This window comes from Pteropus vampyrus, unplaced genomic scaffold (assembly GCF_000151845.1).
Source record: "Pteropus vampyrus isolate Shadow unplaced genomic scaffold, Pvam_2.0 Scaffold404, whole genome shotgun sequence".
In the NCBI taxonomy this organism is placed as follows: domain Eukaryota; kingdom Metazoa; phylum Chordata; class Mammalia; order Chiroptera; family Pteropodidae; genus Pteropus; species Pteropus vampyrus.
In genome coordinates, this window is record NW_011889185.1 from 2,254,333 (window position 1) to 2,265,640 (window position 11,308).

At 37.0% G+C, this 11,308-nt stretch overlaps 2 pseudogenes; one reads left to right on the forward strand and one right to left on the reverse strand.

Moving 5' to 3' along the window:
- Positions 1 to 2,274: 2,274 nt before the first annotated feature.
- Positions 2,275 to 2,393, forward strand: LOC111731863 (annotated as a pseudogene).
- A 7,991-nt stretch (positions 2,394 to 10,384) lies between these two features.
- Positions 10,385 to 11,002, reverse strand: LOC105305912 (annotated as a pseudogene).
- Positions 11,003 to 11,308: the final 306 nt, after the last annotated feature.

An 11,308-nucleotide genomic window follows, 5' to 3' on the forward strand; every position in this document is an offset into this window, starting at 1 on the left:
CAATACATTAAAAAGATCAACCAGGCAAAATGGCATAGATGATAGAAGTTTCATTCATCCCCTCTTGTGACCACATCAAAGTTGAGAGAGAAGCACGGAGCAAACAGCACGCAGAGTTGTCTGGATATTTAGATGAACAGAAGCTCTACAACTAGGGATAGAAATAAGAAATCATTTTGCAATGGTTGGAGGTAGGATGTGGCGAAAATGTGAGGCTGCCCGGTCTCCAGCAGCTGAGTGGGACAGAGGCTATGGCAGCGGCAGCTAGCAGCTGCAGATGCCTCTTAAAGGGACTGTGTCTGCAACATAAATTGTGTGGTGATAGATCTGCATTCTTTGATCACCAGTGCCAGGTTGGCAGCTCGGGGGGTACCAGGGACTTACAAGGAGACAGAGTGGTCAGAGAGAGGGCTAGATGCAAAGCTCTCCTGGGCAGAAGTGCAGGTGGTATCCATTGTTCCCCTGTTGAGCCCTCCCGCCCTCTCAGTATGTGGATGCAGAGCTGCCATAGCTGAGACGTCATCAAACTGGATAACAGAAGTCTCTCTGTCCTGAGGATTCCTTGAAATGATGCCTCCCCCAACTTGCAGCCCCAACCAAACTACTGCTAAGTGTATCCTCGGTGAGCCTAGTGCTCCTAACTGAGTCAACTTCAACACTCACACTGGTGGCAGCTGACCGCAGTTTCTGGTGTGGCCTCTTGAGGCAACTATAAGCACGACATCTGTGGATTGCTTGCTGAATCTTAATAGGTGGCCCCGGAGGGGCACAGGCTGAGGCTAAACTTGGCCTGCAGTTGAAACCCTCTCAGGACTGTGCCACTGGACACCTACTACACAAAGCCATGGTAATAAGACTGGGAGACTTAAGAGCTTTGCTTAGTAGATAGAAACAAACACAGAAAGGCAACGAAAATAAGAAGACAAAGAAGCAGAAACCATATGAGAGAACAGAACAGAGATTCAGAAAAAATGTAGTCAAGCAATCTAACAGATGCAGAGTTCAAAACACTGGTTATAAAGAAGCTCAATTAACTTAGGAGAAGTGTAGATGATTTCAGTGAGAACTTCAACAAAGAGATTAAAAAAACATAAAAATGGAAATGGAAATTATAAAAGGGAACCAGTAAGAAATGAAGAATACATTATGTGAGATGAAGAGTATATTAGAAGGAATCAAAAGAGTAGAGGAAGAAGAGGATCAAAACACTGATATAGAGGATGGAGAAGCAAAGGACACTCAATCAGAATGGCAAGAAAAAAGAAGCCAAGGTTATGATAGCAATTTAAGGAGCCAATGAGACAAAATTAAATGTAAAAACATCCGGGTCATAGGAGTACCTGAAGAGGAACAAGAAGTTGAAAAGTTATTTGAAGAAATAATAATGGAAAACTTCTCTAACTTAGTAAAGGAAGTATAAATACAACCCCAGGAAGGTCAAAGAGTCCCAGAAAAGATTAACCCAAATAGGTGAGAGGAAAGTTTTTCAGGTGATGTATATGTTTATGGCCTACTGTGGAAATATCTAATGAAATCCTAATAACGCCAGTAGTTTAGTTAATTGTTTTATACCCATGTTGATTTTTAGTTTTGATAAATGTATGTGGTTATATAAGAAGCTAACATTATAAACAGAGTGAATAAAGAAGAGTATCAAATGACCTATATAGAGGATGGGAAAGCCAAGGACACCCAACCAGAATGGCAAGAAAAAAGTAACCAAGAATATAATAATAATTTAAGGAGCATATGGGAAAAATTAAGGCTAACAAGATCTGTGTCATAGGGTTACCTGAAGAGGGAGAACAGGAAGTTGAATATATATTTGAAGAAATATATATGAAAAGCTTCCATAACCAGGTGAAGGAAATAGACATATAATCCCAGGAAGCTCGGAGAGTCCTAAGAAAGGAACCCAAAGAGGCCCACACCAAGACACATCATAATTAAAATGCCAAACATTAAATACAAAGAGAATCTTAAAAAGCAGCAAGAGAAAAGCAATTAGTTACCTACAAGGGAGCACTCATGAGACTGGCGGCTGATTTCTCAAAAGAAACCATTCAGTACAGAAGGGTTCGGCACAAAATATTTGACGTGATGAAAACCCAGGATCTATAACCAAGAATACTTTATCCACCAAAGCTATCATTTAGAGTTGAAAGACAGGTAAAGAGCTTCCCAGATAAAAATTAGTTAAAGGAATTTATTATCACCAAGCCAGTACAGGAAATGTTGAAGGGACTTCTTTAAGAAGAAAAAAATCATGTATCAGTCTGCGGCCATGCTACCCTGAACAAGACTGATCCCGTCTGATCTTGGAAGCTAAGCAGGGTCAGGCCTGGTTAATACTTGGATGGGAGACCACCTAGGAAGACTGGGTCCTGTAGGCGTAAAAAATAAAAATAAAAAAATAATAAGGGATTGTAAGCTGACAAGATCCTTGCAATCTGTGCGGTCAACCAAGGATTGCCTCGCCTAAAACAAAAACAAAACAAAAGCATGTATCAAAAACAGAAATAAAGGATGGTAACAACTTCATTCCTATCAATAAGTACCTCGAATGGAAAAGAATTAAGTGCTCCAACCAAAAGATAGAGAGGCTGAATGGATAAGAAAACAAGGCCCCTACATATGCTGCCTACAAGAGGCTCACTTCAGATAAAAAGACACACACAATCTAAAAGAGAGGGATGGAAAAAGATGTTGCCTTAATGGACATAGAGGGTATTGTGCTGAATGAAGTTAGTCAGATAAAGGCAAATATCACATGATTTCATGTATATGTGGAATCTAAAAAACAAAATAAACAACAACAAAAGCGGAAATAAATTCATAGATAGTATTTTGAAGGCTGCTAGATGGGAGGGGGATTGGGGAGACAGTGAAAAAGGGCAAAGGGTTTAAGAAGTACAAATGAATAGTTACAAAATAGACGTGGAGATGTAGAGTATAGCATAAGGAAAATAGTTAATAATGTAATAAATATGTAAGGGGGAGAGGGGTACTAGATTTAGTGTGGTGATCACTTTGTGAGTTATATAGATCTCTAATCACTATGCTGTGCAACTGAAACTAATGTATTATTTTATGCCAACTATAATTGAAAAAAAACTCATTGAATTATTCGAGCAATTAATTGTCTATTATATTTCAATAAAGCCAGAAAAAAATAAAATAAAAAAAGAAAACAGACTCACCGATACAGAGAACAAATTTTAATTCTTAGATGGGAGGGGGATTAGGGGGCTAGATGAGAAAGGTGAAGGGATGAAAAAGTACAAATTAATAGTTACAAAACAGTCATGGCGATTTAGAGTATAGCATAGAGAATATACTATTGTAATTATTGTATGGTTGTGTGTTATGCCAGATGGGTGCTAGAGTAATCAATGTATCATTTCATAAATTATATGTGTCTAACCATTGTAGTGTAGGTCTGAAACTAAAATAAAATAATTAAAAAATTTAAAAAAAACAAAATAAAAATAAAAGTAAAATAAAAAATTAAAATCTTATGGTCATAAAAATTAAATAGATAATTCTTTTTTAAATTTTATTTTATTAGTTTCAAGTATACAGCACATTATTTAGACATTTATATAGTTTACAAAACAATCCCTCTAATTGTTCTTTCCTCTGGCTCTACACCCAGGCAATATATTAATGCTAACTGCATTCCCTATGCCTTGCTCCCCATCCTTGTGACCATCTATCAACTACTAATTTGTACTTCATTAACACTTCATCTCATTTTCGCAGCCCCACAAATCCCCTTCCCTCTGGCTGTCATCAGATTTTCCTCTATATTTGTGAGTCTGTTTTTGATGTGTTTGTTCTTCTAGTTCCTTTGTTTCTGCATATAGGTGAAATCATACGGTATTTATCTTTTTTCTGTCTGACTTATCTCACTCAGCATAATAAATTCTCAGTCCATCCATGTCATTGTAAATGGTAGAATTTCGCATTGTTTTAATAGCTGAGTAATATGCCATTGTATATATGAACCATAATTTTTTTAAAATTAAGTTTATTGGGGTAATATTGGTTAATACAATTATATAATTTTCAGGTGTACATTATAATTTAACATCTGCATGTTCTATTGTGTGTTTCCAACCCAAAGTCCAATTTCCTTCAGCTACCATATATTTGATCTCTTTTACCCATTTCATCCTCCCTCTACCTCCCATATTTGACCCCTTTACACCATCTATATCTCCCCTCCTCCCCACCCCTTACCCGCTGGTAATCACTAGTATATAGTTGATATCCATGAATCTCTGTTTGTCCTGTTCCATTGTTGCTTTTAGGTTTCTATCTCACATATAAGTGATATCATGTGATTTTTCAACTTTTTCCATCTGGCTTATTTCGCTTAGCATGATTATCTTGAGGTCCATCCAGTTTGTCACAAATGGCAGCATTTCATATCTTCTTATGGCTGAGTAATATTCCATTGTATATCTGTACCACAGCTTCTTTAGCCTATTATGTATCATAGGACACTTCGGTTGCTTCCATGTCCTGACCACTGTGAATAGTGCTGCTATGAACATCGATGTGCAAATACCTTTTCGGAAAAGGATTTTCAAGTCTTTGGAGTAAATACCCAGTAGAGGGATTACTGGATCATATGGTACATCAATTCTTAGTTTTTTGAGGAACTTTCATACTATTTTCCATAGTGGCTGCACCAATTTGCAGTCCCACCAGCAGTGTATGAGGGTTCCTTTTTCTCTGCATCCTCTCCAACATTTGTTATTACTTGTCCTATTGATTATAGCCATTCTAACAGGTGTGAGATGGTATCACATTGTGGTTTTGATTTGCATTTCCCAAATAGCTGGTGATGTTGAACATGTTTTCATATGTTTGTTGGCCATTTGTGTGTCTCATAGGGAGAAAAGTTTGTTCAAGTCCTCTTCCAATTTTTTGATTGGATTGTTTTTATTTTATTGTTGTTATTGTGTCTTATGAGTTCTTTATATATTTTGGATATTAGTCCCTTATCAGAGGCGTTGCTTTCAAATATATTCTCCCATTTGGATGGCTGTCTCCTTACCTAGTTGACAATTTCTTTTGCTATGCAGAAGCTTTTTAGTTTGATGTAGTCCCATTCATTTATTTTTGCTTTTACTTCCCTTGCTTCGAGGTCAAATTCATAAAATCCTCTTTAAGTCCAAGGTCCTTGAGTTTAGTTCCTATGTTTTCTTCTATGCATTTTATTGTTTCAGGTCTTATATTTAGGTCCTTGATCCATTTTGAGTTAATTTTGGTGTGTGATGATAGACAATAGTCTAGTTTCATTGTTTTGCGGGTGGCTTTCCAGTTTTCCCAGCACCATTTATTGAAGAGGCTTTCCTTTCTCCACTGTATGTTTTTGGCTTTTTTGTCAAAATTATTTGCCCATGTAAATATTGGATTACTTCTAGACTCTCGATTCTGTTCCACTTGTCCATGTGTCTGTTTTGCTACCAATATCATGCCGTTTTGATTGCCGTTGCTTAGTAATATAATTTTAAGTCGGACAGAGTGATGCCTCCAGCCTCATTCTTTTTTCTCAGGATGGCTTTGGCAATTTGAGGTCTTTTGTGCTTCTATACGAATATGGTGATATTTTGTTCTATTTCTTTAAAAAAATGCCACTGGGATTTTGATGGGAATTGCATTAAATATGTATAATGCTTTAGGTAATATGGTCATTTTAACTATGTTGATTCTTCCAATGCAAAAACATGGAATATTTTCCCATTTCTTGTATCTTTTAATAGGGTCTTATAGTTTTCATTTATAGGTCCTTCACATGTTTTGTTAGATTTATTCCTAGTACATATGCTTTTTGTTGCAATTGTAAAAAGAATTATTTTTTCAACTTCTTTTTCTGACACTTCATTATTAGAGTATAGGAACGCTATGGATTTTTGAACGTTGATTTTGTACCCAGAAACTTTACTCTATTTGCTTATTGTTTCTAGTAGTGCTTTTGTGGAGTCTTTAGGGTTTTCTATATAGAGAATCATGTCATCTGCAAATAAAGACAGTTTGATTTCTTCATTATCTATATGGTTGTTTTATATATTTCTCTTGCCTGATTACACTCACTAGGACCTCCAATGTTATATTGAATAAGGTGGTGATAGTGGACCGCCTTGTCTTGTTCCTGATCTTGGAAGATTTTTAGTTTTTCACCATTAAGTATAATGTTGGCTGAGGGTATGTCATATATGGCCTGTATTATGTTAAGGTACTTTCCTTCTATACCAATTTTGTTAAGTGTTTTGATGATAAATGTGTGCTGTGTCTTGTCAAAGGCTTTTTCTGCATCTATTGATATGATCATATGATACTTACTTCTTAATTTGTTTATGTGGTGTATCACATTAATCGATTTGCATATGTTGAACCAAGCCGGTGCCCCTGGGATGAAGCCCACTTGATCATGGTATGTAATCATTTCAAATTGTTGCTGTATTCAGTTCATTAGTATCTTATTTAGGATTTTTGCATCTGTGTTAATGAGAGATATTGGTCTGTGGTTTTCTTTTTGTGTGTGTTGTCTTTACCAGGTTGTGGTATCCTGGTAATACTGTCCTCATAAAATGAATTAGGAAGTATTGCTTCCTCTTCGAAATTTTGGAAGAGTTTGAGGAGAATAGATTTTAATTGTTCCTTGAACAATTGGTAGAATTCACTGGTGAAGCCATCTGGTCCTGGAATTTTGCTTTTTGGTAGGTTTTTGATGACTGTTTCAAGTTCCATATTGCTGATCTGTCTATTTAGATTTTCCAGTTCTTCTTGACTCAGTCTCGAAAGGTTGTATCTTTCTAAGTACTGGTCTATTTCTTCTAAGTTATTAAATTTGGTGTTATATACTTTTTCATAGTATTCTTCTATGATTCTTTGTATTTCTGCGGTGTGTGTCGTAATTTCTCCTCTTACATCAGTGATTTTGTTTATTTGTATTCTTTGTCTATTTTCTTAAGTGAGTCTAGCCAGAGGTTTGTCAATTTTATTAACATTCTCAAAGAACCAGCTGTTTGTTGCATTTATTTTTTGTATTTTTTTTTTTTGTTAAACAAACAGTTTTGCTTTCAATTTCTTTTATTTGTGCTCTAATTTTGATGATTTATTTCCTTCTGCTGACTTTAGGCTTCATTTGTTCTTCTTCTTTCTAGTTTTTGGAGATAAAATGTTAGGTCATCTATTTGGAATAATTCTTGCTTTTTGAGATAGGCCTATAATGATATGAACGTTCCTCTAATGACTGCTTTTGCTGTGTCCCAAAAGTTTTGATATGTTGTACTATCATTATCATTTGTTTCTATGTATCTCTTGATCTTTCTTTTTATTTCTTCTCTGACCCAGTTATTCTTCAGTAGCATGTTGTTTACTCTCATGTATTATAGTTCTTCCAGCTTTCTTCTTACAGTTGATCTCCAGCTTCAAAGCATTATGATCAGAGAATATGATTCACATGATTTCATCCCTCTTATATTTGTTGAGGGTATGTTTGTGTCCCAGTATGTGGTCAATCCTTGAGAATGTTCCATGTGCACTAGAGAAGAATGGATAAGCAGCTGTTTGGGGATGAACGGCTCTCTAAATGTCAATTATGTCCAGTTGGTCTAATGTGTCTGATATTATTTCCTTATTGATTTTCTGTTTGGATGATCTGTCCATATCCGAAAGTGAGGTATTTCAGTCCCCTACTGAGACAGTGTTTTGGTCTGTTTCTCCCTTTAGTTCTGTTAGTAATTGCTTTATATATTTCAGGGCTCCCTGACTGAGAGTATAGATTTTAATAAGTATTTTGTCTCTTTGTGCATGATTCCCTTTATCACGATGACGTGTCCCTCAGTATCGTTCTTTATCTTTTTTATTTTGAAGTCTATTTCATATGATATTAGTACCACTACCACCGCTTTTCCCTGAATGTGTTTGCTTGGAATATCATTTTCCACCCTTTCACTTTGAGTCTATATTTGTCTTTGGAGCTGAGATGTGTTTCCTGGAGGCAGCATATGGTTGAGTTTTGTCTTTTGATCCAATCTGCAACTCTGTGCCTTTTTATTGGTGAGTCCAACCCATTTATATTTAGGGTGATTATTGAAGTATGAGATTTTCTTACAGCCATTCTATGTTTTTCTTTCTGGTAGCTCAGTGTTTCCATTGCTTCCTAGTCTTTTTGTGTCTGTTTTTGTTTGTTTGTTTGTTTGTTTTTGTTTTTGTTTGGGTTTAAGGGTTTTCCCTCTAGTCCTCCTGGTTTATGTTATATACTTCAGTTCTGAATCTTTAGCCTGTGTTTACCATTATGAATATGTAGATGATAGTTATATATATAGTCGTCCATTTTCTTCTGCGTGTGCCTTATCTCCATTTCCTTTTGTGAATTTAGATCTTTGAATCCTCCCCTTTTCAGTCATTGGTATCTCAATTTGTTCCTATATATGCTGAACGTTCATTTCTATCTTGCAATAGCAAATCTCTTCTTACTGTTTAAGCTTATAATACCCAGTTCTTAGTAAGGGTAGCACTCCTTGTTTCTATCAGCTTGTGAGTCACCTTACTCCTAATTATGTGCTTTTAAAAAAATTTTGGTTTGGTTGAGCTGATCCCTTTCAGTATTTCCTGTAATGTAGGCTTTGTATTTGAGAATTCCCTCTATTTTGTATGTCTGGAAATGTTTTTATTTCTCCTTCATGTCTAAAGAAGAGCTTAGCTGGATACATTATTTTCGGCTGGTAGTACCTTTCATTTAATAATTTGAATATTGGATCCCACTCCTTTCTGGCCAGTAAGGTTTGTGCTGAGAAGTCCAATGATAATCTAATGGGTTTTCCTTTTTAGGTTACCATCTTCTTTTCCCTGGCTTCCCTGAGAATTGTCTTTGTTGTTAATTTTTGATAATTTTAATAGAATTTGTCTTGGATAAGGCCTTTTTGGGTTGAGATAGTTGAGTGTTCTGTTGACTTCTTGAATTCCAAGCTCCAGCTCATTTCATAGATTAGGGAATTTCTTGCTAACTATTTGTCTGAGAATGCTTTCTAATTCCTGCTCTTTTTCTTCCTCTTCGAGAATGGCCATTATTCTTATGTTTCCTCTTCTGATGGTATCAGCTAGTTCTTTTATTTCTTTTTCATTACTTTTCATTATTTGGTTTCTCTCTTCTTTCTTCTGATTCATTTCTATTTCTGTTTTCGATATTACTGATCCTCTCCTCCATTTAATTGACTTTATTTTCCATGTTTGCATTTCATTTTCCAAGCTATTTCATTTTTCATCTCTTGCAATTGTTCTTTATCTCCAGAAGTTCCATCTGGTTCTTTTTGAAGGTGTCAATCTCCTTGCTAAAGAACTCATTCTGCTCATCTAGTTGTTTTTTCAATTCCTTAAATTGTTGATGTGAATTTTGGATCTCATTGAGTTTTTTCCAGAAGTACCATCCTGAATTCTCTGACATTTAAGACGCATATTTCTATGTCTGTCAGTTTATTTTCTGTAGATTTTCCTCTTTCTTTCTGAGATGCCTTGTCACCTTGGTTGTTCATGGTGTTTAATGGACTATTTCTCCACCTGGGCATTAATGGAAGTGTATTCTTCTTCTTTTTTTCCAGAAAGATTTATTTTGTAAAGGTCTCCCTTTAGCCTATTGCAAAGAAGGCAATTTTCTTTTGGTTTCCAGTAAGTGGCATCTAAGCCTCTTGGATCCCTGTTTTATATAAAGTCTTAATAATGCCTTTTTTCTTATAGATGTTTAATCATGCTCGCTAACCTCAGTCTCAGTCCCTGTCAATAGCAACAGTTTTGGTAGCATTTGCTCATGTTCCCCTGAGACTCTGTGGTATTCAGTCTTGGAGAATATGGAGGGAGGAACTCTCTGGGTTGGGAGACGGGTGCTGTGGCTCGGCCTCCTGTTTTGCAGCTTGGGCTAGTAATAATCAACTGTTTTTCCTCTGTCACCCTGGCTTCTCTGCCATCCCCACTACTCTGATTTCTGGCCTGATCCCTGGGTACTGCCACTGGCTGAGTGGAGCTCACAGCTCTCCCAGGCAGGATTGTTCAGGGAACCTGCCACACCTTCTCCCCTCACCCTCCTCCTTTATGGGGGTCCGGCTGGGGGAGGCAGCTTCTTTGTTTCTCCTAGTCTACTGCCCAACTCCCAGGGTTCTGACCTGTGTTAGCTCTTATGTGCAGATCCCAAGCTCAGACGTGGTGATGTGCAATTTGGGTGTTTTTGTCAAGTTGTAGACATTCAGCTTATTGTCATTTTAAGGGGAGAGATTCCAGGAAGTCTCTCACTCCACCATGTTTCTGATATCACTCCCGTGATTTTTTTTTCATGGTAGCAATACAGTTTATTAAGTGTGCCTTATTACAGGTGCTAAGGCTTGTCCAAGGTGCTCTTAATGTATAAAGCCCAGATATTCTGCTAATTCTTTTTGAACAATGACACCAGGATATTGACAGCTAAGTGGACAATGTACACAGGTGCATCATCTGTCATCTTAGCATGGCCAACAGTCACTGCCAGATGCAGCACCTTTTCATCTGGAACTTGATCTGGATTTCACTTCATCGACTTTGGTCATCATGTTCTCATTGTGGGTCAGCATGGAAGAGAACTTGCCTGCCTTATTCAGTCTTGGGCCCAGGATTCATGGGATCTGCTTGATCAGAGACTCTGAAGCCAAAAATGTATCATACTTCTTTGATTTTTATTCTTGCTGAATTTCTTCAGCACCTCGATGTTCATGTGGGGAATAGCCACAGCCTTGGCCTCGTCACAATGCTTTTGGTCCTCCAGAAAACATACAGAGAACTTCGGGTGGGTAGTGGATTTAAGCCTGAGGGTGCCCCAGAAACGTTTTCCTTCTGAGGGTCATAGCTCTTCAAGTTGATCTGCAGCCCCACTGTCTCCAAAATCCCCCACACTTGTGCTGGTTCCTTGCCGGATTTCTTGCACCACCTCAAGAGAGTATCCTGAGAGACTGCTACTCATGATGCCTCTTACCAAAAAAAGAAAAAAAAACAGAAAAGAGAGCTAGGTATTACATTTTCAATGACCCACCCTGATTCTATTAAACCTCCTAATAATGTCTCCCTGCACTACCACAGCAGTTCACTTGAGATTCCTGAGTTCTCTATGTCTCTCTCTCTTTTTTAATATGAGCAATATAGACTCTTCATTCTTAAATTAAAAAGAATTAAGAAAAATATCCATCAATTTTAGAGTTTGCTTCTAATCTGATTTTGGGAAGACTCACTTTTCCTCGCCAATACATTTCTTTACAATAGGGGCAATCAT